At 37.8% G+C, this 26,979-nt stretch overlaps 1 protein-coding gene and 1 pseudogene across 2 annotated transcripts in view; one reads left to right on the forward strand and one right to left on the reverse strand.

The window, feature by feature from the left end:
• Nucleotides 1-26,979, forward strand: part of ZFYVE9 (zinc finger, FYVE domain containing 9) — a 237,491-nt gene that overhangs the window by 17,901 nt on the left and 192,611 nt on the right. The window lies entirely within an intron of this gene.
• LOC102842565 lies at nt 20,220-21,871 on the reverse strand (annotated as a pseudogene).

Genomic DNA, 26,979 nt, shown 5'->3' on the forward strand with positions numbered 1-26,979 from the left:
TTGCTTTTGCAGTTTACTTGTATGCTTGGTCCTGCTTGGGATTAATTTTTGTGAATTGAGTGAAGGTTTATAGATCATCAGTTTTACATCCAACAAATCATGTAATTTGTTTCATTTAAATGATTGCAATCCTCTCCATATAGCATCAGTTATTTTACTTCCTCTCTGTGATTTTTGTTTACTTTCAACTTTCTTTCCCAGCTCCTTTGAATTTTGTCCTTAGATCAATGTTGCCCTTTTGATCTTGAATGGTTGACCATTCCATGGTGTGCATACCTCATTAGTTGTCCCTCCTATATAACTATCTACTGCTTGACTGGAAATTGAGCTACAAGGGTGAGTTCAGTTCCAGACCTGAAGGGTGACAAAGGGCCATACTCTTCGTTTCCTCCGGTTTCTTTCTGACCAATAAAACAAGACTTTTTTGTAATTTTGAGTTTTTTTTCCTACATTTTCTCCCACTCTATCCAGGACCTTCTAATGTGATCCCTATCAGAATAGTTGATACTGGTAGCTTGACACCATCTAGTTCTTCTGGTCATCAGGGTCATGGAGACGGATGTTCACATGTTTCATTAGTGTATTGGACTAATTGATTCCAAGTGTCTTCACGTTTCTTCTTTCCTCCATGCAGGGAGAGACCAATATTTGCACCTTAGATGGCTACTCATGAGCTTTCAAGATTCCAGGTGCTACTCACAGAAGTTGGATTGTAGGACATTGTCTTTGTGGACTGTGTTATGTTGGGCTTAATTCTTAATGTATTATTTCCATCTTACAGTGGATTATTGTTGAGTCCACCTGACTTTGACTTGGAGAGTTGTACTGGCTCATGTGGGCAGTTCTGGACACATGGTGATCCATAATAAAGTACTCTATTTCTTATCAGGGCCCAGTAGTACACTAGGATCTGTTTTTCTGACATGACTTTCTGCCAGAATTCCATGGGCCTGCATTGTTATTATCCCACTGGGGCTTACCATAAATTCCACACTACATCTTTTCTTCACACTACATCTTTTCTCTACCATTTAGATTTCCAGAAACATAGGAATTGCTTGTACTACAGCCTGGAACGGATGCAAAGTTGTTTCCCCCACTCAAATCTGGTAGTCTTTTATGTCATGCAAAATATGGGCCACTATGTATAGAATGGATTTCTATGTATAGAATACATTGCTTCTAGAATCTGAAGAAGTCTACCAGGCATTGCACTTTCTTTTTGTAGTGGACAGAGGGGAGGAGGCAGCAATTTGCCTTTTGCTTTGGAGGGGATATGTTGGCATGACCTTGATGACTAGACTATTAAACTTCACTAAAGTGATAGATCCTTGAATATTTGTAGGGTTTTTTCACCTCTGTAGCATATGTACAAGACTAAGGCAAAAAACTAGAGTTCCAGTTCATACATGCACAGATTTATTCCAAGAAAAATGTATTTCAACAAACCTTTGTAATCAGTGGATGGCTGCACACAAGTTCCCTCAGCAATACACTTGTCTTAGTTTTGTTAGGTTAGCTTAAAAATAAGGAAGGGCATTCAATCAAAACATTGGTTTCCAAGGGCAAGTTTAATTCAAGGCAGAGAGATCAATTCAGAAGGTTATGGTGACTGTTTTTAGGGATCCCAAAGGGGTAATCTTGATAGATTTTCTCGAAGGACACAGGATCATCATGGGGCTTATTGAGAAGTTTTAAGAAAATTGAAAACTGCATTGGCATGAAAAAGGCCAAGAAAGTTGCTCTGAAGAATTTCCCCCCATCATGACAATGCACCTGCTCATCTTCAATGGTAACGAAGGCTGTCCTACAGAATTTTGTTGGGAAACCTTGCCCCATGTACTCTACAGCCCTGATTTTACTCCTACAGACTTTTTTGTTCTGAAAACTCAAAGAACATTTAAAAGGAAGACAATTTGGGGTGCTCGAGGATACCAAAACTACTGTTTTAGGGTGGTATACATTGAAGAGTCCTGGTGTAGCAGCATAGGATAAGTACTCGACCTCAAGGTCGGTTTGAGCTCCAAGATCAGCAGTTCAAACTCACCAGGTGCTCCTTAGAAACCCTGTACAGGGTTGCTATGAGTTGGGAACAGTTCGATGGCCATTAACAACAACAGCGACATCTTCAGGGGTTAGAGAGATGGAAATCCTGCCTTCAGAAATGTATATAGCTTGATGAAAGGTATGTTGAGAAACAATAATCTCATATTTTGACATTTTTGTGTAGTAAGGTTTCTGTGATTTTGTAGCAATACTTTTTTGACTTACCCTCATATTTGCCAAGACCATCAGCTTGCTAGTCATCACATCACTTCTTGCTGGTCTTGTATGATCAACATTTTATTGATGTAATGGATCAGTTTGCTGTTTAGAGTCCAGGTCTCTTCAGAGTATATTATGACAGCGTAGGAAGGTTAACAGCCTTGAAGCAAAACTGAATGTATATTCTTGCTTATTCCACATAAAAGTGAATTGTTTCTGATTAGAAAAGAACTCACAGACTGCATGCTATTTACTCGAGACTGTATTTTTCTGCTCTAACAGACTTGCTACATTTTGCTGATTGTGGCTACTTCTTGGTTGAGCTTTTGTGATAGTCTAATTATTTTCTAGGATTCAATTGCAGGCAGGGGCCAGATTGGTGAATTAAATAGACATATGGAAAGGGACATTGTTCCTGAATAGTTGAGATCCTTAAGGATGAGACTATGTATTCTCTGCCATTCCCTTCACCCCTTTCCTTATAAAATAACTGTTTTTTATTTACTATCTTGGCAAGCAGCTCTGGTAGTGTAGTGGTTACGAGTTGGGCTGCCAACTTCAAGGTCATCATTTTGAAACTACCAGCGGTTCTGTGGGAGAAAGATGAGGCGTTCTGCTCCCATAAAGATTTATAGCCTTGGAAACTGTATGCAGGGTCACTATGAGTCGGAACCGACTCCACGGTACTCCACGGTACTTAACAACATCTTGGCCAGGGGATAGAGTGACAGTTTTGGAAGTTTACACATGACTTTTCTCCCAATTCTAGTACTTATTCCACAGGCCAGGAACCCAGGGTGGGGATTATCCCAACTGCCAAGTATACCAATATCATTTATTTATACATTCAAGGGATTTGGGAATGACTGCTCATGGACCCACTGTAAACTGGAATTTGACAACTTATTGCTTGGTTCTTTTATCTTTCCCTTGTTATGTTGTTGTTAAGTGCCATTGAGTTGGTTCTGACTCATAGACACCCTGTATAAGGTTTCCAAGGGGCGGCTAGTGAGTTTGAACCGCTGACCTTGTGGTTCAAACCAACCTTGCAGTCCAGTGCTTTATTCTACTCTTCCCTACTACAAGGCCATGATAATGCTCCTGGTCTCTCTGTATTAATATCATCCCAGACCCTGTGACCAAATAGTCTTGGAAATGTTTGGGCATTTCCCTTTCTCCATAGTACTCGCCAGTTAGATGATAACTGTAGTCCACTAGCTTCTGGGATTAAAGTATCACCACTTGGCTGTTATTGTGTCAGGGTCCATCACAATATTGATATCAATGAACAAAATTCTGTGGCAGCTTCCCCTTTAGAGGAGAGTCACCACTGAAATAAGTGAGGCTAGTACCCCTATCACCGGCATAATCCTAATGGCCTTAATAGTGTATATCCTTTGGATCTCCTTGTGGAACATAGTCCTCTGGTAGGTCTTATGATAATCTCATCCTCTGCTATTATTCAGGAATTTCAACTTCACTCAATATTTGTTGTTGTTATGTGCCATTGAGTCGGTTCTGACTCATAGTGACCCTGTATAGGGTCTGAGGAGTGGCTGGTGAGTTTGAACCTTGCAGTTCAAACTGATCTTGAGGTAGAGTGTTTATCCTATGACACCACACTTGCCAGGCTTCTAGGAGCCACACTAACAATGAGTTTACACTATTCCTCCAGGTCCAGAGATATGCCTCCCACACCAAAGCCTTATTCAGTCTAATGTTCCAGCTTCCTTGATTAAGCACTATCAAAACCCAGTACTCTTGAGAGTCCACTTGATCCTGCTGGCTAATATATGCTGGCTCATTCTTGTAGCTTCTTTGGGGTATTGTCTCTTTTTTCCTTTATCAGGCCCACAATGTCCTTTGTAGGGTTATGCTGTGACTTAGCATTAGTTATTATCATGGCAGTGAAGAACAGAGATGGGACAGATCCTGAGGGGAACTCTTCTCACCCTGTAAGGGAGAAGCCTCTAAAGTGTGTTTCTGCATATAGGGAATGCTAAGATCATCCCTGAAGACCCAGAGGTTTCAAAGGAGCCTGGAGAATCAAAATCTTAGGAGCCACCACCTGAGCTGACCCTATCTTATCCATCAGTCTTCCAGGTTTTTTAAATCAAGGCCCTGACGTTGGCATAGCAAATCTGCCCATTGAAGCATAGTCTCTTTATCCTTTGTTTGGGCCTCATCTTTTTCTGTTCTCTCATGGTAGGTGATCTACCAAAGAGCCTTTAAGGATCCCTGGTGACACAGTGGGATAAGCATTGGGCTGCTAACTGCAAGATTGTTGATTCAAACCCACCAGCCATTCTGAGAGAGAAAGATGAGACTATCTGCTCCCGTAAAGATTTACAATTTTAGAAATCCTAAGGAGCAGTTCTACTCTGTGTGTTGGAATCGACCCAATGGCAGTAGGTTTTGTTTTGATTGGAAAGAGCCTTCATACTTAAAGGTCATCACACTTAGTTCTCACATTTAATCTTAAGTTTAAAGGCCTTTACACTTAGTTTTCAGTTGTTTATTAACTGCCTTCTCTAGGGAGTCAATGCAAAGTAACAGCCAGACATTGTTCTTGAATGCATTGTTCCCCTCATACTTTTCATTTGAAATTATTATTATTAAAACATCTGAATTATTACGTAAATTAGGGTGTTTCTCTCCGGGAATATTGTTCCAAATTACAATTGTGAAAGTTTTAGCCCTTGTGCCACTAACTTGTGCTAGGGATTGTCCGTAACTCACATACCACCCAGGATGAGATCCTTGTTTCCAGTCAGATGGTAAGTAATCCAGTCTCTAAACCCTATCTTAGTTTCTACTTTCCTAACCCATTTTTGATACCAACTGTTTCTATTTTGGACTTCTGATGTAGTGCTGTAGGATCTGCACAGGACTACGAGCTACAAGGTCGGCAGTTCAAACCTACCAGTTGCTCCTCGAAAATCCTTTACAGGGTCGCTATAAGTCAGACTGACTTGACAGCACTAAACAACAAACAATATGTCCATTTTAGACTACTGAGAAACAGATACTGAGATAGAGTTAAAAGTACAAGAGGTTTTCAGGAAAGGGGAGCAGGAATAGGGTGCTGCGAAAGGAAACTAGGGAGGAAGCAGAATTGGCAGGAAGAGCCTTCAGGTGCCATGTAGATATGAGAGTCTCGGCCAACCCAGTGATGACTCTGGGTAAAAATTGTCCATTAGAAGAGTTCTGCGATGGAGAGAAAGGGCCATGTCTTAATACCCACACGGTGCTCAATCATTGGCTGAATGTGGCCTCAACCTTGGAGCTAGGGATCCAGAAGCTAACTATATCTAGCAGTTGAATGGTAATTTTTTTTTTTTCTTGAAGGGCGATACAAGTGACAGATCTCCGTGGTTACCACACATAATAAATGCTAAGTAAATGTAAGGTACACCAGGGTTGTATTCCTTCACCATATTTATTCAATCTGTATGCTGAGCACATAATCGAACAGGCTGGGTTATATTAAGAAAAATATGGCATCAGAATTGGAGGAAGACTCCTTAATTGCCTGCGAAATGCAGATGATACAACCTTTCTTGCTGAAAGCAAAGTAGACTTAAAATACTTGCTGATGAAGGTCAAAAACCACAGCTTTTGATATAGGTTGCACCTCAATGTAAAGAAAACAAAATCCTCACCACTGCACCAATAAACAACATTCATGTAAATGGAGAAAAGATTGGATTTGTCAAGGACTTCATTTTGCTAGAATCAACCATCACTACTCATGGAAGCAGCAGTCAAGAAAGCAAACAATGTATTGCATTAGGCAAATCTGCTGCACAAGAACTCTTTAAAGTATTGAAGAGCAAAGCTATCAGTTTGAGGACTAAGGTGCACCTGACCCAAGCCATGGTATTTTCAGTAACCTCTTGCATATGTGAAAGTTGGACAATGAATAAGGAAGACAGTAGAAGAATTGATTCATTTGAGTTACGGTGTTAGAGGAGAATACTACAAGTACCATGGACTGCCAAAAGAACAAACCAATCTGTTTTGAAAGAAGTATAGTCAGAATGCTCCATGGAAGCGAGTATGGCCAGACTTCGACTTTCATACTAATGACATATTGTCAGGAGGGACCAGTCCCTGGAGAAGGATATCATGCTTGGCAAAGTGGAGGGTTGAAGAAAAAGAGGAAGACTCCCAACTGGATGGATTGGCACAGTGACAGAAGCAATGGGCTCAACGAATGTGAGGTTGGTGCAGGACTGGACAGTGTTTCATTCTGTTGTGCATGGTATCACTCTGAGTCAGTATGAATATGATGGCACCTATGGTATGTGGATTAATGCACCGCCTGCAAAGCCATTTTAACTGCAAGGTCAGCGGTTTAAGCTCACCAGCAGTTCCTTGGAAACTTTATACAGGGTTGCTGTGGTCGGAATCGACTCGATGGCACTTAACAACAACAGCAACAACAAATGTAAGGTATTATTCTTATAACTGTCATCTGATGAAATTTCCCTATGTTGTTTTTATCTTTTATAAGTAAGAACTTTTCTAGAGAATCTTACTTTCTTAGTTATATCCCATTGAATGTGTTTTTGTTTGTCAATCAGTAACTTGAGTGATGTGTTTGGAACTAAAAACAATATTTCATGGTGGTTGAGATGAACTGGAGATAAGTTTTTCGCCAATGCCTTCAGTGCATCTTGGACTTCTTTCTTCAGTACCATGGATTCTTGATCATATGCTCCCTCTAGAAATGGTTGAGCACTGACCATTTCTTTTTAGTACAGTGACTCGGTGTAGACCGTCCATCTTCTTTTGATGCTTTCTGCATCATTCAATATTTTGCCCAATAGCATCCTTCAGTATTGGCACTTGAGGCTTGAATTTTTTCTTCTGTTATTTCAGCTTGAGAAATGCTGAGAGTACTCTTCACTTTTGGTTTTCTAACTCCAGGTCTGCATACATTTCATTATATTTTGTCTTCTCAAGCTTCCCTTTGACATTTTCTGTTTCTGCTCTTTTACTTCCATTCACTTTAGGATCTCTACACTGGAGAGCAAGTCTCAGTGTCTCTTCTGACATCCACTTTTGTCTTTTCTGTCTTTGTAGTGACCTTTTGCTTTCTTTCTGTGTGATGTTCTTGATGGTCTTCAGTCATTAGTGTTGAATGCATCAAATCTGTTCCTGAGATGCTCTTTAAATTCATGTGGGAATATGTTTAAGGTCATATTTTGGCTCTTGTGAACTTGTTTCAATTTTTTTTTAGCTTTAGTCTGAACTTGCCTATGAGCAATTGATGGTCTCTTCCACAGCCTGCCCCTGGTTTTGGTTTGACTGGTGTTATTGAACTTTTCTACCGTCTCTTCACACAGATGTAGTCAATTTGATTCCTGTGTATTCCATCTGATGAGGTCAATTTGTTTAGTCACCTTTTATGTTTTTTTAAAAAAAAGAGTATTTGCAATGAATAAGTCATTGATTTTGCAAAATTTTATACTTACCTGGCAGGGGTGATTCCATGATCACGTAGGTGGTTTCCCCAGGGCGAGGCTTATCCATTGCACTTCGGATGGGCTTACCCCTGCGATTTCCCCAAATGTGGGAAACTCGACTGCATAATTTGTGGTAGTGGGGGACTGCGTTCGCGCTCTCCCCTGGGGAAAAAAAAAAAATTTTATCATGTGATCTTTTTTTAAAATCAGCATCATTTCTATAGCCAAATTCATATTTTTCACTACTGACCCTTCTTCCCTTTTGTTTCCAACCGTTGCATTGTAATGACCAGTAATTATCAATACTTCTTAATTGCATGTTTGACCAATTTCAAACTGAATAAATTTGGTAGAATTCTTCAATTTCATCATCACTGGCTTTAGTGACTGGCGTGTAAATTTGAATAACAGTGGTATTAACTCATCTTCCTTGTAGGCATATGGATATTTCCTTATCACTGACAGGATTGTACTTCAAGGTAGATCTTGAAATTTTCTTTTTGACAATGAATGTGATGCCATTCCTCATCAATTTATCATTCCTGTCACAGTAAACCATATGATTATCAGATTGAGAATGGTCAACACTAGTCCACTTTAGTTCACTAATGCCTAGGATATCGATCTTTATGTGTTCCATTTCATTTTTTACAACTTTCATTTTTCCTAGATTATTATTTCATACTTTCCATGCTCCAGTTATTAATTGATGTTTTCAGGTGTTTCTCCTCACTAGTCAAGAGATGTCAACCTGAGAATCTTAAAAATAATGACTTATGCAGCTTAATCAGCCCTCAGTGTCCACATGCATCTCACATATCATTTTTGGTCTTTCTGACTGCCTGTCTGACTTTCCCTTTATCATGGATCATATTTTATTGTTGATCCTTCTTCCTCTTGGGTTCTACATTTCTTATTTTCAGAGCTCTTAAGCATACATAGTAGATGACCAATCTGTGCTTGAGTGATAGATGGCTAAGTCTGTTGACTGGACAAAAAGATAAGCTTTCCTTCTGCTAATGTCCAGTGTTAGAAAACTTCCTCTACTTACACATGTAACACTGTTGCTATGGATGGGTTTCAGTGAGCTCAGAATCTGTGAGCTGTATTTTATTTTCAGTATTTAAGTGTTGGTTCCCTTCTCCCCTTCCATCACCACTTTGAAACCTTATAAGCATATATGTTTATTGAGTATCCAACTTTCAAATTTGTTATACTGGATGTTTTGAAGAGATAATTAGTGAACTGGTGATCATCTTCTTTACCAGTTATGAGTGGCCTTTATATAAACTATTGTGAAGATTGACCGGAAAATGTGTTTGAGTTTTTGAAAATGTGAACATTTAGAACTCCTTTAGAACAAATAGAACTCCTCTATTGTTAGGAGCTTTTCCTCTTCTATTGTTATTCTTTCCGTTTTGACTCAAATACAAATCTTGTTAGAGCATATCTTTTTATAAAATGATTTTATAATAGGGGTGGAATGGGGCTGTAGAGAGGACATCATGGAGTTTTATAAGTTCATGCAGCTGTCAGATGATTTTACCCCTGGGAATATACCCTTCTGACTAACACCTTTAAATGAGGTCATTTCGTGGTTCTATTTGTCCTTTTGGTGTTCCTTTAATGACAAGTGTGGATGGTTCCCTGGCATAATGTTCTTATAGTTTGCTTAGGATGGTGTTGAAGAAAAGTGCTACTTTTGCTCAAATATTATTTGTAGTATTTTAAAAATAACTTTAAACAGGGCACTGTGGCATTTTTGTGACTTACTACTTAAAAATCTTTAAGGGAAAGTAATTTTGAAGTCAGCCTTTTTGATTATCAACCTCAATATCATGCATTTAATGCATTATTAGCATTAAAAACAAATTCTTCTTTAACTGTCCAGAATGATTATTGCTAATAATGATCCTTTATGGAGATTAGATTTAAAGAGTTGCTATAGTGTTCAGTATTAAAGCTTCAGAAATCCAGTTAATAATAATTGAAGTTCAAAGCCACATACAACTTTTTGTTTGGAAGTGGAACCTTTAGATCTGTTTCCCAAGTTAACGCCCCATCCCACCTTCCCAACTTCATACCAGGTTTATGCTCTTTTTAAGAAGTGTTCAATAATTTGATCATCTAATTTTTCTCCTTCCAGGCCCCACCCTATCCTCCATTGCCTTTGAGTTGAGACTCTGACTCATAGTAACCCCATGTGTGTCAGAATAAGACTGTGCTCCATAGGGTTTTTCAGTGGCTGGTTTTTCAGAAGTAGATTGCCAGGCCTTTCTTCCTAGGCAACTCTGGGTGGACTCACACCTCCAACCTTTTGCAGCTGTGCACTGTTAGCCCTTGTGCCATGCAGGGACTCTAGTAATTTACTAGCCCAGATTTTTCATTCATGAGGAAATAAAAATTATACCTCACAGAGTGCTTTCTCTTTTGATTTTCATAGCAGTCAAATAAAGAGTTATGCTAGATAGTCTTATTATCTTCATTTAGCTGAAGGAAAAAAAAGCAGTTAAAAAGAAGTGAATTAACTTTTCTAAGGTCACACTACCCTGAAAGTTGATTGTGAATTCCTACTCCTTATTCTAACAAAATAATCAATGTTTAGTGTAGATAATTTTCTTGAAATAAAAATGAAATTATAAGACTTAAGAATGTTCAGAAATATCTAAAATTCCATTGTTTGGATCTGCTTGGTGGTTACAGAATATTAGTGCTAGATTAATGAACAACAAAAAAAAACCCTCACAGTATGCTATTTATTGAAATGGAAGTTTTAATATAGAACTTTGCAAAGCATTTTTAAATCCTTTGTTAAAAAATAAAATTGATTAGTTTCTTCAACAATTGTTACCTGAGAATGTTTTTAAAGAATGTTTCATTAAAAATGATAATATTTTAAGTTTTCTACAAAAATAGTTTTGTAACCCATAAAATAAATATATGTTATGGGAAGACTGGCTTTTGATTAAAGATTATTGTTGTTGTTTGTGGTTGTTGAATTGGTTCTGACTCAGCGTCTTAATGTTCAACAGAAGGAAACACTGCCCGACCATACCCTTCCACAATCCTTGCTATGTTTGAGCCCACGATTGGCTGCCATGATGTCAGTCCATCTTGTTAGTGGTGGGCCCTCCTCTTTTTCGCTCACCCTTCACTTAAACAAGCATTATGTCCTTCTCCAAGGAATGGTCCATCCTTATACCATGTCTAAAGTATGAGAGATGAACTCTTAACCATTCTCGCTTCTAATGAGTATTCTGGCATACTTATTCCAAGACAAATTTATTTGTTCTTCTGACAGTCACTGATGTTTTTAGCATTCTCCACCAACTCCATAGTCCAAATGCACTAATTCTCCTTTATTCATTGTTCAGCTTTCACATACATATGAGGTGATTGAGAATATCATGACTTGGGTCGGGTGTACATTAGCCCTCAAAGTGACATCTTTGCTTTTTTAAGAAAACAAAAATAAACACTTTCAAGAGGTCTTTTGTAGCAGATTTGCCCAATGCAATGCATCATTGTTTAATTTCTTGACTGCTACACTCATGGACATTGTTTGTAGAGCTAAGTAAAATGAAATCCTTGACAACTTCATTCTTCTCTTTATTAAGACGTTGCTTATTGGTACATTTGTGGGGATTTTTGTTTATGTTGAGGTGTAATCCACACTGAAGACTGTAGTCTTTGGTCGCTTCTAACAACCAAGTTGTGTCATATTCATATCACAGGTTGTTAGTGAATCTTCCTCTAATTCTGCCTATGTTCTTTTTCATGTAGTCCAGCTTCTAGGATTATTTGCTCAGCATACACATTGAAAAGTATGGTGGAAAAATAAACCCTGATATATATCTTCCCTGTTTTTAAACCACACAGTGTCCCTTTGGTCAAACCATGGTCTCTTTTTTTGTTTTTCCAACTTTTTATTGTGAATGAATTAAGGTTTACAGAGCAGATAATCAGTTTTACATTCAACAAATTGTATGCTTTGCTTCATGACATAGTTGCAATGCCCTCCATGTACAGTACTTACATGAACAGTATTTGCCTCTATTCACTTTAACTATTGCATTTCTCCCTGTGTCTCCTGCAGCCTTCAGTTTTCCTCAGCTAACCTCCCTCTTATTTTGTATTGTCTGCCCTATCACCCATGTTAACATGTGTCTACCTTGTAGCCCATGAATCATTTCCCCTTCACTCCCCACTAACCATCATAGATTGCTTCTTTTATCAAAAACAAAAAAACAAAAAATACTAAGTTCTCAAAACATTGGTCTCATGCAATATTTGTCTTTTTGTGATTGAGCAGTTTCACTCAGCATAATGTCTACCAGGTTCAACCATGTTGTAAAGTGTTTTACAGATTCATCATTATTCTTCAACATTTTGTAGTATTCCATTGTGTGTATGTACCAAAGTTGGTTTAACCATTCTTTTATTGGGCGTTTAGGATGTCTCCATCTTTTTGATATGCCTCTTGTAAACAGCATATTGAAAGATCTTGTTTTCTTATCCATTGTGCTCTCTGTGTCTCTTGATTGGTACATTTAATCCAAATATGAATTGATCATTTGAATTGATAGTTGTCCTTGCCTTTCAGTTTTATAACTCCAGGTCTTTGTACATGTTTTTATAATACTTAATTTTGTCTTCTTGAGCTGCCCTTTGGAATTTTCTGTTCAGCTTTTTAACTTCCTCATTTTTTCCCCATTCATTTAACATCCCTACACTGGAGAGTAATTTTATGAGTCTCTCCTGACATCCATTTTTGCCTGTTTTCTCTTTCTTTTTTAATAGACTTTAGCTTTCTTGCTTTATGTGATCTATCTATCTATAGATATATGTATTTTTTTCTTTTAAAGTTTTTATTGGACTGTAAGGTAAGCACTGGACTGCTAACTGCAGAGTCGACGGTTCAAATCTACCAGCCATTCCTCAGAAATCCAATGCAGGGTCAATATGACAGCATTTAACAACAACATTGCCTAAAATATAGCTTATTATGTATTGCATTTCATTTCTGTCAACTTTCTGTTTTTCGTATTTTCCACATTCCAATTGCTAACGAATGTCTGTAGCTATTTCTTCTCATTTGGAATCATGTCACATAAGCAAATAAAGATCCTGAAAGTTTTACTCCATCTGTATGATTATGGTTGATTCTACTTTGAAGAGAGCTCTTCCTCAGTCATCTTTTCAGTGTCTTCCAACTGGAGGGGCTCATCTTCCAGCAGTGTATTAGGCAATGTTCTGCTACTGTTCATAATATTTTCACTGGCCAATTTTTTTCAGAAGTAGTTCACCATGTCCTTCTTCCTAGTCTGTCTTAGTCTGGAAACTCTGCTGAAATCTGTCCACCCTGGGTGACTCTGCTGGTATCTGAAATACAAGTGACCTAGATTCCAGGATCACAGCAACTTGCAAGCTACCACAGAATGACAAACTGATAGATGTGACATTTGTGGATAATTGAAGATTAGTGATAGGGATTTATATTGTTGACTGATGGACAGGATAAGCATTTTTATGGCTGGGCCAATTAGAATTATAGATATTTCTAGCCTTAAATTAAAAAAAAAATCAAAACCAAAAACTTTATTGCGGCATAGTGTATTTTGTTGTTGTTGTTAAGTGCCACTGAGTCAGTTCAAACTTATAGAGACACCCTGTATAGATTTCCAAGGAGTGACTGGTGCATTTGAACCACCGACCTTGTAGTTCAAACCAACCTTGCAGTCCAGTGTATTATCCCAAAGCGTCACACCAGGACTCCTTAAAATTTACCCCTTAAAATGGAAAATGGACTATTATTAGTATATTCATTAAGTTGTACAACCTTTACCACTATCTAATTTTAGAACAATTTCATTACCCTCAAAAGAATTCTAGTATCCTTTGTAGTCATTTCTCATTATTCTTTTATTTCCTTCCCTCAGCCCCTGTCAACCACTTTCTGTCTGTATAGATATGCCTAGTGTGGACATTTCATATAAATGGAGTCTGCATCTGACTGCTTTTAGCATAATATTTTCAAAGTTCATTAATTTTGTAGCATAAATTAGTACTTTTCTTTTTTATCACTGAATTGTATGGCTATACCACATTTTATTTAAACAGTTATCAGTTGATAGACTGATATATAAATTTGGAGAATGTATAGATTTTGGTTCTTATGAATAATGCTGCTATGAACAAGTTTTTGGCCATGCGATTTCATTTCTTTTTAGTATTTTCTTAGAATTGGAATTTCCAGGTCATGTGATAATTCATTGTTGACCTTATTGACTAACTACCTGACTGGTTTTTGTTTTTGTTTTTGTTTTTTATCTGACTGTTTTTGCAAAGTGGCAACACCATTTCATTTATTTTACCTTTCTATCAGAAATGTGTGAGGGTTCTAACTCCTTCCTGTTCTCACCATTGATCATTGTCTTTTTCACTCTAGCCACTCAGTGGGTGTTAAGTAGTACCTCCCCATAGATTTTATTTGTATTTGAAATGACTAATGATTTTGAGGAATCCTTGTGTGACACTGTAGGATAAACATTGGACTGCTAACTGAAAGGTTGGTGGTTCAAACCCATTAGCTGTTCCTCAGAAACTCTATATAGAGTTACTATAGGTTGGAACTGACTCGATGATGCTTAACATTAATGTTGAGGGAGTTCTAGGGTGGTGCTTTAGGATAAGTGCTGGACTACTAACCACAAGGTCGGCATTTCAAACCCACCAGCTATCCCTCAGAAACCCTTTACAGGCTCACTATGAGTCGGAATAGAATTGACGGGCACTTAAAACTAACAGTGATTTTGATTATCTTTTCATGTGTGTGTTGGCTATTAATGTATCTTTTCGGGGGGAAATGTGTATTCAAGTCCTTTGCCCATTTAAAAAAAAAAAAAAAAGGGTCGTTTGCCTTTTTTGTGGTTGAACTGCAAGAGTTCTTTACGTATTCTAGATATTAAACCCTTGTTAGACATATGATTGACAAATATTTTCCCTTATTATATGGATTGTCTTTTAACTTTCTTGATAGTTTCTGTTGATACACAAGTTTAAAATTTTGGAGTTCAATTTTTCTTTTTTCTTTTGTCACTTGTACTTTTGGTGTTATACCTAAGAAAACTTTACTCAATTAAAGGTCATAAAATTTTGCTTATATATCATCTTATAAGAGAGTTAGCTTTTACATTTCAAGTAATTTTTTTTTATGGTATGATGTAGGTCCAATTTTATTCTTTAGCATGTGACTATCCAGTTTTGTCTCAACACCTGTTGAAAAGTTTATTCTTTCTCCATTGAATTGTCTTAGTAGTACCCTTGTCAAAAATCAGTTGATCATAAGTGTATAAGGGTGTATTTCTGAGTCTTCAGTTCATTTCCACTATCTATATGCCTAACCTTGTAGGTCAGCTTCATACTGTATTGATTACTTGCTATGGTTTTGTAGTAAGTTTTGAAATGAGCAAGTGTGACTCCTTCATCCTTGCTCTTTGTCAAGATTGTTTTGACTTCCATTTCCATGTGGATTTTCCTTGCGTTTCTGTGTCTTCTAGGATCAGCTCTTCAACTCTCTGCAAAAAAGGTATCTGAGATTTTGATGTAGTGTTGAATCCATAGGACAATTTTCGGAATATTGCCACCTTAACAATTTCAAGTTTTTAAAATTATAAACATGGAGATGTTTTTCCATTTATTTAGGTGTTCTTTAAATTATTTCAGTAATACTTTTTAGTATTTTTTTTTTCTTTTTTTTGTGGACAGGTCTTACTCATCTTTTGTTAAATTTATTCCTAGGTGTTTTCTCCTTTTTTATGCTATTGTGAATGAAGTTGTTCCCTTAATTTTATTTTTGAATTTTTCACTGCTGGTGTATAGAAATACAATATATTTTTGTATATTTATCTCAAAACTTGTATATTTGCTAACCTTGGTGTGGCTTCCTTAGGATTTTTTATAAACAAGTTCTTGTCTTCTGCAAATAGAATTTTACTTTTTCCTTTCCAGAATGGTTCCTTTTTATTTCTTGTTCTTGTCTAATTGCCCTGACTAGAATCTCCAGTAAAATGTTGAATATAAGTGGCAGGAATACACATCAGTGTCCTATTCTGGACATCATGGGGAGAGGACTCAATTTTTCATCATGATGTAAGTTGTGAGTTTTCTAAAGATGGCCTTTATCAGGTTGAGAAAGTTCCTTTCTACTCCTAGTTTGTTGAGTGCTTTTACAGTGAATGGATGTTGGATTTTATCAAATGCTTTTGTGTCAAGAATATCATGTGGTTTTTGTGCCTTACTCTGTTAATATGGTATATTACACTGATAGATTTTTGTATGTTAAATCAGTCATGCATACCTGATCATGGTGTGTAATTCTTTTTATATGCTGCTGGAATTTGATTCACTATTATTTTGTTGTACTTTGGACTGCTAAACCACAAGGTCAGTTTGAATCCAGCAGCCACTCCAAAAGAGAAAGGTAAGGCTTTCTGCTCCTGTAAAGATTTACAGCCTCGTAAACACTATACAGGGTTGCTGTGTGTTGGAACTGACTTGACAGCACATAACAGTATTTTGTTGAGGACTTTTGCTTCTGTATTTTCAAGGCATATTGGTCTTTAGTAGTTTTCTTTTTTGTATGATAACTTACTCTGGTTTGGGTATTGGTGTGATATAGTCTCAGAGTGTGTTTCATATGTTTTTTCTTCTGATTTTTTGGATGAGTTTGTGAAAGATTGTCTTTAAGTATTTTAAATATTTGATAGAATTCAGTAGTGAAACCAGTCAGGCTCCAAACTTTCATTGCAGGAAGTTAAGAAAAAGTTTAGAATTTTTATTGTGTTTAAATATATGGAGCATAACAGTTTGCATGTTAACAATTTTTAAGTGTACATTTCAGTGATATTAATTACATATGCAGAGTTGTACAATCATTACCACTAATCTGTTGCTAAACCTTTCATCATCCTAAACAGAAACTTTGTACCCATTAAGCAATAGCTCCTATTCTCCCTTCCCTAAAACTTGTGAGAAAATTGTAAATTAGGATAGGTCTGTTCAGACTCCCTCTTTCTTCTTGAATAGCCTTAGGTAATTTATGTGTTTCAAGAGATTTGTCTATTTCATGTAGGTTATCTAATTTATTGGTGTACAGTTACCCATAGCATTCATTAAAATTCTTTTTGTTTTTGTAAGGTTAGTTATAATGTCCCTGCTTTCACTTCTGATTTTAGTAATTTGTGTCTTTTCTCTGTTTTTTTTTGATTCGCTTAGCTAATGGTTTGTCAATTTCTCTGAGAACTTTTTTTTTTTTTTTTTTACAAGTTTTGATTGTGAATTGAGTGATAGTTTGTTTACATGGGGGAACATCAGTTTTACACTCATTGTTTCATTGCATTGATTGCAGTCTCCTCTGTGTATCATCATTCAACAGTATTTGCTTCTATTCCCTCTGTTGTTGTTTTGTTTTGTTTTTTGTGGTGGGGGGGGACGTGTACACAAAAACACTTAGGAATATATAATCATTTAAACAACCAAAGGGCACATTCTGCAAGCCTGCCTCCTGGCCACCAGCACACAACCTTTCTCTTTCCAAGAGTCTAGAGTCATCAGCTGCTCTATTTCTCCATGCCCTCTTCTCTGCCTCCATTTCCAGTGTTGCTGCTTCTCTGGATAAAGTTCCCTCTTTCCGCTCATTCTCTTCTCCCTTGATAGTCCTAGGGTTCTCTGTTCCTGGACTGCAAGAGTAACTACTTCCCCCCTTTTGTTACAGAACTTGTACCTTTACAGTTGTGATAATCACAATTAGTCATGAAACAATTACTATTGAATCATAAGAATCTTATCTCTCTCTTTTCACCAGACCCATCTAGATAAGATGAAACCTATTCAATGGAGATTCTACCTTCCCCCACACCCTCTGAAACTAAACGCCCTCTTGAAAACTTGTAAGCCAGTCACTTCATGCCTTTATAGCCCCCGATTTTATGTAGCCTATGTCTTAAGTTGCCAGTCCCTATCAACCTTGTATACAGAGGGTGTAGGATTGATCCTTGATGTGAAGATTCCTTCGCTCTCAGTTGGTGTTTTGAGCTACTAAATCTGTAAATATAAGTCAAGTTCACCAAATTGTAGCAATTTACAATTGTTTCCTTTATCAAATTTCTTTATCTGCCTCTAGTTGCGTTCTGATCATCAAGCTAGGTCAGATGGGTGCTCTCTACAAGTTTGGGCATTCTTGTGTATGAGAACCAACTTTTGATTAAAAAAATAAAATCTCTTATTTCCACTCTAATCTTTACTATGGGAGTGTGATGGCTCTGTTGGATAAACATTGGACTGCTAACCATGGGGTCAATGGTTCGAGACCACCAGCTGCTCTGTGGGAGAAAGGTGAGGTTTTTTGCTCCTCTAAAAATTAGTATCCTTGGAAACTATACAGGGTTGCTGACTTGGAACTGACTTGAAGCCACTTAAAAACAACAACAATCTTTATTATTTCCTTCCTTTACTACTAACTTTGTGTTTAATTTGCTCTTCTTTGTCTAGTTTCATCTAGATGGAATGGTAGGTTGTTGTTTTAAAAAAAAAATTTTTTTTTTTTTAATGCACTGGACTGTAAAACACAAGGTCAGCAATTCAAACTTACCGGCTGCTCAAATGCACCAGCTGCTTAAACCCACCAGGGTTGCTATGAATCGGAACCGACACAACAGCACTTAGCAACAACAACATAGTTATAATTTCCTTCTAAGCGTTGCTTTTGCTGCATCCCATAAGTTTTGGTATGCTATGTTATTGTTTTTATTCAACTCAAAGCATTTTCTAATTTACTTGTGGTGTATTCTTTGACCCGTAATTATTTGGGAGTGTGTTGTTTAATTTTCACTTATTTGTAAATTCCTCAAATTTTCTTCTGTTATTGATTTCTAAATTCATCTCACTTTGTAAGATTTTAATCTTTTAAAAAATCTCCAGACTTGTTTTATGTTTTAACATGTGGTGTGTCCTGGCCCATGTGCTGATGAGAAGAATGTTACTGGGTGAATTGTTCTATAGATGACTGTTAGGTGTAATTAGTTGATATGTCGTTCAAGTCTCTTATTTCTTTGTTGTTTTACTTTGGAAGGAGCTATGCTAACATAGTGGTTGTTTGTCGGGCTGCTAATCTCACGGACAGCAGTTTGAAACTACCAGTGATTCCATGGGAGAAAGATGAGGCTTTCTGCTCCAGTAAAGATTTACAGCCTTGGAAACCCTATGCAGGGTCATTATGAGTTGGTACTGACTCCACGGCGCATAACCACCCAACCACATAGCTGGATAAGTACTTGACAACAACATATCTAGATAGAGTACTCGAGTAGCACTGTAGGATAAGCACTGGACTGCTAACCACAGGGTTGGTGATTCAAATCCACCGGCCACTCCTCAGAAACCCTATGCTGTTGGTCATGAGTCCAAACCTATTGGTTGGTGCTTGTTGTTGATAAGTGCTGTTGAGTCAGATCTGACTGATAGTGATCCAGTATAGGGTTTACAAGGAGTGGCTGGTTGGTTTGAACAACCAACCTTATTGTTCAAAGCAATCTTACAGTCAGTGCATTATCCTCTGGATTGCTTTCTAGGTCATATTGTCATGTATGTTACTCTCAGGATGTTATATGCTATCATTGGTTCTCTGTCTAAAGAATTCCCATTAGTATTTTTTAAGGTTGGTCTGGTTTTTGCAAATTCTTTTAATTTCTGTTTATCTGGAAATGTCCTAATTTCATCATCATATTTGATGGGCAGTTTTGCTGGGTATATGATTCTTGGTTGGCAGTATTTTTCTTTTAGAGTTTTATATATGTCATCCCATTGTCTTTTTGACTGTGTGGTTCCTGCTGAGAAATCAGAGCTTATTCTTATTAGTTCTCCTTTGTAGGTTTTTGTTTTTCCCTAGCGGCTCTTAGGATTCCTTACTTGTCTTTGGTTTTGAAAAGTTGGATTATAATGTGTCTTGGTTATTTTCTTTTGGGATTGATCCTGTTTGGAGTTTGTGCAGCGTCTTCTTTTTTTTATAATACAAATTTCAGAATATAAAGTAAAACCATATTTTCTGTTTTACTATTTAAATCCTCATATTTTACTTGAAATTCAGTATTTATAAAACTAAGCAGCTTCTGAAACTAAACCAGCATAATTAATGATGGCAAGAGAGACAATAATCTTCATTAAGTACCTATAGGAATTTAGCACACTATGACAGTTGTTTGGATACAACAAAGAATGTGATGTATTGGTGAGCAAACAGTGTCTATATCCAGTCACACAGTCATGGTAAAAGGACTGACGTATGATTTAAACCTAAATCAAAAGTGAATTTTGATATTAAAAAATACCCTTCCAAACCACGATGAACACATTCCTCTTTGCTTTCGCACAGCAAGCTCCAGGAGTAATAATTTTCTGTGCTTCCATAGATCTACGGGAGCAGTCTCAATCATCTTCTTTCTCAGTATAGGTCTTTGCATTAATCCGTGCCATTTGCCTGGCCACGTACCTGTCTCTAGCTGACATTACAGTTTCTTCATTGCTCTGTTTTGCAAACTTGCTCACAGCCTCAGGTGGTCTCTTTTGTTCTTTGCCTTCCTCTGTGATTCTGTGTTTTGCTCCTAGTGATGCTTTGGAACTAGAGGGTGTGTCTCTTGGTTCCAATTTTTGTCCTTTTCCATGCTTTTCGTATTGTTGGATTTTTTCCTAGTCAAGCAACCTATCCTTTATTCTAAGACTTGGGCTACTTTCCTTTCTGTCTCGATTTCTTTCTGAAGATTGAACACTTGCTTCTTGTTTTTCCCTACCTCTGTACTTATCATTGCTATCATATCGCTCCTTCCTTACTTTCATATGGTCTTCCTTTGCTTTGCTTTTCTTTTCCTTTCTCACTGTGTTGGTCATGATCAATTAGTTGTCTGTGTCTTTCTTTTTCTCTTGGGATATATTTCTCCCTTTCCCATTCTCTGTCATTTTTCTCTCTTTCTCTGTAGTCTCTTCCCTTAAGTTTATCTTCTTCTTCATGCCTCTTCCAGTGGGACTCTCTGTGACTAGCCTCTTGTTACCTATGGGAATCCTTTTCTTTTGGATAATCACAATCAGTGTAATAGTTCTTTTGGTCCCTGGATTGTCTTTCTTGGTGCTTATCTTCCCTTTTCTCATATCCTCTTGACTTGGAATTTTTTGTGTGGTGTTTGACACTGTGGCCTATTTCTTCACTAGATGACCATAAGTGGATCTGATTCCTGTGATACTTGGAGTCATTCTCAGAAGACTTTGTGTATTTTTCCCTTCTGTAGTTCACTTTATTATTTTCTTCAATTTCACCATCCTCACTGCTTTTAGTATCAAAGTCACTGTCTGCATCTGGGTTTTCCTCTGCCTTCAAACTACTTTGGAGAATGCATTGTTCATGTAGTATTCTGTTCTCTGAATTTACTTCATCAGCATAATGTCTTGATTTCTTTTCCTTTATCCCAGACCTGGCTTCATGAAAGCAGCATTTAGGTACTTCCTCTTCATCAACTGTTTGATTTAACAGGTGCCTATAAAATCCACTGAGATCTTTCTTCTTGGTTACATCCAAACGTGCTTCTAGAGCAGCAGCCTGCTTTTCTTTTTCTTCTTCCTCAGCTCTCTCCTGTAGTTTTTTCTTATAAGCAGATGTCACAAATGCTTCTTTATCATCAAATTCTTCCCTTTCCATTTCTCTTTGAATTTTCTTTTCCATTCTTTTTTCTTGCTCCTTTTTCATGATTTCAACTGCTTTTAGTAAGTTGTGAATATACTTGAGCTTCCTTTCTTTTCCCAAAAGCAATTTAGAATTGTTTTCTTCTTTTTTTCCCCTGCATTTCATCATAAATATTGTCATATTCATACACAGTAGCATCTTCTGCAAGGGCCTTTTGGATTTCCAGTTTGGTCTGTTTCATCACTTGCTTCTTAGCAGCCTCCCTCTGAAGGCTTTCTTCACTTATGAAGGTCTCGTCATCATCATCAAAATCATTCCCAAACACTGATGGTTTTTGCAAAATACGGTGCAACTGCTGTGTTTTCATTGGCAAAATAAGCCCATACTGTCTGCCCGGAATTGCCATCTTGCTCCTGGCTCCGCTGAACGTGGCTGACCTGTGCAGCTTCTTGAATGGCCATTTTCTTGTCATTTTTGATGTCTAGGGAAGTTTTCTTCCAACTATTCTTGGATAGTTTTCTTTATTTTTTTTTCTGGAATTCCAATCACATGAAAGTTATTCCTCTTGACAGAGTCCCACGCAAAGCTTAAGACTTTATTTTAATTTTCATATTCTTTTTTATGATGGCTCTTCTAGCAAATACATAGAGTGAACTGTCTTCAAGCTCACTAATTCAGCTTTCCATTTATTCAGTTCTACTTCTTTGCCCTTTTAATGTACTGTCTGCTTTTGAAGTCTTAGTGTTAATATTGTGGCTTTCTATTTGCTGTTTTTGTATGGTTTCCAGTTTTTCATTTATTTTGTCAGATCTTTTTTTTTTTTTTTTTTTCCATTTTTAAGTCTTGATCCTGGAAACATGTACCAGAATCCCCATTGTATGGAGAAAAACAATACATAAATTTTAGGGAGACGGTTACTCGCTCATTATAGAACAGAACCCTAACTAGGTTTTTCTCTGTAATGTTGCCCGTTCTGTAATCATTTATCTCTATATTAAATTCACAAAAGTAATTTGTATTTTCTACATTAGGAAAATAAATGGGTTTATTTTTATTTTTTAAAAGTGTTTTCTTGTGAATTATGTGATCGTTTACATGGGAGAACATTAGCATTCATCCTGTCTATATAGTTTCATTGCCATGGTTACAATCCCCTCCATGCATCATTGACAAACCAAAGGGTATACACTACAAGCCTTCCCCCTGGTCGTCAGCACACAGCCCCTCTCCCTCTCTGGGTCTAGAGTTCCCAGACGCTTTCCATTTCTCCACGTCATCATCTCTGCTGAAATTGTCTGTTTTCTCTGAGACATTGTGGAGTTCTATTTATATTCAGGACTCCTGGTGTGGTGCTTCATGATCAGCACTGGACTGTGATCTGAGTTTCAACACCACCCAGCTGCCCCTCCTCCCCCCAGCTGCTCCTTAAAAACCCTGCACAGGGTCGCCATGGGTCTGAATCAGTTTAATGTCAGTTAGCAACAATATCATTTATATTTAATTAATGATTGTATATTGATGAGTTCTCAGGCATTAACCACCTATTTCTTGGTGAATGTGATAAAGACTGAAAGTATGAATGCAGTGCTCTTTTTGATGTTTGTGTAACATAGTTCTAAGTGGTTTGCGTGTCTCCAGAAGCCAGAGTGCTAAGCCAGATACCTGACTGTAGGAAGAATCCAGGCTACACAGGAGGAAGGGGTGCTACTAATCGCTTGGTTGATGATAGCCTGGCTGGCTGCCAGAAAGGCAAGGAAACAACGGAGAACTGCACCCCATTGCCTCCAATCACCATCCGTGCCCTGTGTGCCTACAGGACAATGTATTGGCAGCCGGTTGCAAAAGCTCAAGATGACTTTGCTGCTCCATGCCAGATGACAAAACTGACTGACTGTTTTTTTCTTCTCTCTTGCTACTCCGGTTCAATTTCCTCTTCTGGTCAGCACTCAGTCCACCTCTCTGACCTAGCCTCTGAAGTTCAGGATTCCAGGATCACCTTCTTATCTGTTTCACTTGGTCTCCCATGTCTTTGTTGCAGATTCTCCTCAGTGAGTCTATCTCCTCCACCATCTTGCCCTGGAAGTCTCAATGTATTAATTTTTATTGAAACTAAAGGGCAGATAATTCTTCCCTAGAAGAATTTACGTCAGTACCCATGATTATTAAACTATTTACATAAGCTCTGGTGTTGTAATGAGTTAGGAGTTGGGCTGCTAACCTCAAGGTCAGCAGTTAGAATCTATCAGGCGCTTTTGAGAGAGAAAGATGAGGCTTTCTGCTCCTGTAAAGATTTACAGCCTCGAAGATCCTGTGCAGGGTCGCTATGAGTTGGAACCAACCCCATGGCACATAGCTACACCACTATTTACAGTATACAACTGAGTCCTGAACTATATCTGAGCTAGGAGGAAGAAATAGAGAAGTACCTAGTATGTGTTGTTGTTAAGTACTGTGGAGTTGGTTCCGACTCATAGTGACCCTGCACAGGGTTTCCAAGGCTGCAAATCCTTATGGTAGCAGAAAGCCTCATCTTTCTCCCGCGGAACAGCTGATAGTGTCGAACTGCTGACCTTGAGGTTAGCAGCTTGATTCATAACCACTACACTACCATAGCTCCTCCTCCTCCTATTATGTGTTAGATGTTCTCAATATATTATCTCTTTCTCTGGTAGCGTAGTGGTTACGAATCGGGCTGCGAAACTTAAGGTCAGCGGTTCGAAACTACCAACCGCTCCGCGGGAGAAAGATGAGGCTTTCTACTCCCGTAAAGATTTACACCCTCGCAAACCCTGTACAGTGTCGCTATGGGTCGGAACCGGCTCGACAGCACTTAACAACAACAACAACAACAGTAATCTTTACAGCAATCTTTTGAGGTGAGTGGTGGTATTCTTACTTTCCAAATGAGGACCTGAAACCCAGAGATTTATTCATTTGACTATGATTACTGGTGAGTTGCTCTTTTCATTTTCTGTTATTCTTTCGATCTTTCATTCAACAAATATGCCAGACTTTGGAGATGCAGCCATAATCCAGACATGATGTGAATTGTCTGGCGGTGTCCTTTCACTGATACTGTCATTGATCCACATTTTAAATGATAGTGATGTATTTGTAGCGTACTCTATAGTTTATAAAGTATTTCTGCATTGTCATCTAATTTTATAATTCTTATTGTAATATTGCTGTGGTGCTGTAGGATAAGCAGTGGACCACAAGGTCGATTTGAACCACAAGGTGGTGGTTGAAACCCACCAGCTGCTCCTTGGAAACCTTATACAGAGTCACTATTAGTCAGAACCGACTTGATGGCACTTAACAATAACAATAGCCATTGTAATCTGTGGCCCAAGTAGGTTCAGATGTTACCCACTTTTGAAAACTGAAGGAAACTGAGACTTGGGAATATTAAAGAATTTATACCTAGTAAATGACTGAGCCAGTACTCAAACCCAGATCATCTGTCTCTAAAGATCCTGCTCTCGTTCCATTATACCTCATCATCTCATTGTTTCACATGAAACTACAAGTCTAGATAACCCAGAGTGATAATGCTGGAAAGTAACCAGTCTTGCAGCATTTAGCAGAATTCTGCAAAGCATATGGAGAGAGAATAAAAAAGCGAGGACCCAAACAATTCTGTTTAGTGTGCTGAAGTGGACATATTCTTGAATAATGTAGTGAGGTATAATGCTTTAGCGAGATTAAAGCATGAGAAATGTTGCATGGCCCTGGTCTCAGCAGCACCTAGATGGGGTCAGGGCACAGTAATTGCCAGGAGCATTTTTTTCTAAGAACAAAGACTTGAAACAGCTAGTGAACCTAAAAGGAAGAGACCCAAACAACATCAGTCTATACAGAGCTGTCTGAAACTGCAAATCTGCGTGTAATCTTTATCTGAGTGAGGAATGGTTTGTTTTATGTTGGTTACTTTTGGGCATGTCCAGTGATATCTATCCATTTAGGAAAAACATTTGAGTGGCTCTTCTGTGTAAAAGCACTGTGTCAGGCATTGTGGGAGACACCATCTTTGCCCGAGTTTGTAACTTAGTACACTAGATTTTGCATTTATTCCAACAGCATTTATTTATCCAGCGTCTACTATGTGCCAGGTGTTTAGGAGCCGAGAGTAAGATAGGAATTGTCCCACAGCTTTTAGTTTATACTTTGTATTGTTTAGAGAGTATTTTCTGACCTAACTCTAAGCTGTGAAGTGTCACTTAAAGTAAAGAGCAGAACCTGAAATATTCTTAGCCAAAACAGTGGTCAGTAATGCTGGTCTTGTGATTTGACCATCTGTAGAACTTGGCAGTCTATGATTCAGAACTTAGGCATCATACTAGAAAATGTCTGCAGCATATTTAGCAGTCTGAGGATTAATGTCCTGGATTTGTAAGGACTCACAAATCATTAAGAAAAAGGCAAACATTCCAACAAGAGGAGAAAAAAATGGATGAAGGATTTGCACAAAGGAGATTACAGAATTGAAAATATAAAGGATTATAAGGGTGAAAATGTACGTTTCTTTTTTCTTACCTTTCACTGGCAAAAATGCAAAGTTGTTAATGTTGTTTTGTTAGGTGCTGTTGAGTTGGTTCCAACTCACTGTGACCCTGTGCACATACCAAAAAAACCAGCACTGCCTTGTTCTGTGCCATCGTCATAGTCATTGTTACACTTGAGTCTATTGCTACTGCCACTGTGCCAATCCATCTTGTTGGTGGTCTTCCTCTTCTTCGCTGACCTGCTGCTTTTCCAAGCACAATGTCCTTCTTCAGGGATTTCTCCCTCCTGCCTTCTAAGGAGCATTCTGGCTATACTTTTTCCAACACAGATTTGTTTGTTCTTCTGGCTGTCCATGGTACTTTTAAGTTTATTCTCAATACCATATCTCAGCTACATCAATTCTTTTATAATCTTCCTTGTCCAACTTTCACATGCATATGAGTCTGTTGAAAATACTGTGGCTTGGGGGTCAGGCGCACCTTAGTCCTCAAACTGGTATCTTTGCTCTTCAATACTTTAAAGAGGTCTTTTGCAGCAGATTTGCCTAATGTGATATGTTGTTTGATTTCTTTCTTTCTTTCTTTTTTTTTTAGGTTAATAGGTTTTTATGTTTATTTATTGTTGCACCTTAGATGGCTGCTCATGAAGTGTTTGTTTGTTTGTTTGTTTTAAAGTTTTTATTGTGAGTTGAGTGAAATTTTACAGGGCAGATAATTAGTTTTACATTTAACAAATCATACACCTTGTTTCATTACAATGATTATAATCCCCTCCATGTACCATCAGTTAACAGTCTTTCTCTCTATTCACTTTAGCTTTTAAAAACAAACAAAAAACAACAACACTCAGGCATATATATTAATTTACACCTCCAAAGGGCACATTTTGCAAGTCTGCCTCCTGGCCACCTGCTCTTAGTCCTTCTATTCCCATGAATCAAAGAGTCCTCAGCCGATCCTTCTGTCCCCATCTCTGCCCCCGTCTCGTCTCTGTCCCATATCTGCCCCC

This window comes from Chrysochloris asiatica, unplaced genomic scaffold (assembly GCF_000296735.1).
Source record: "Chrysochloris asiatica unplaced genomic scaffold, ChrAsi1.0 scaffold00026, whole genome shotgun sequence".
In the NCBI taxonomy this organism is placed as follows: Eukaryota; Metazoa; Chordata; class Mammalia; order Afrosoricida; family Chrysochloridae; genus Chrysochloris; species Chrysochloris asiatica.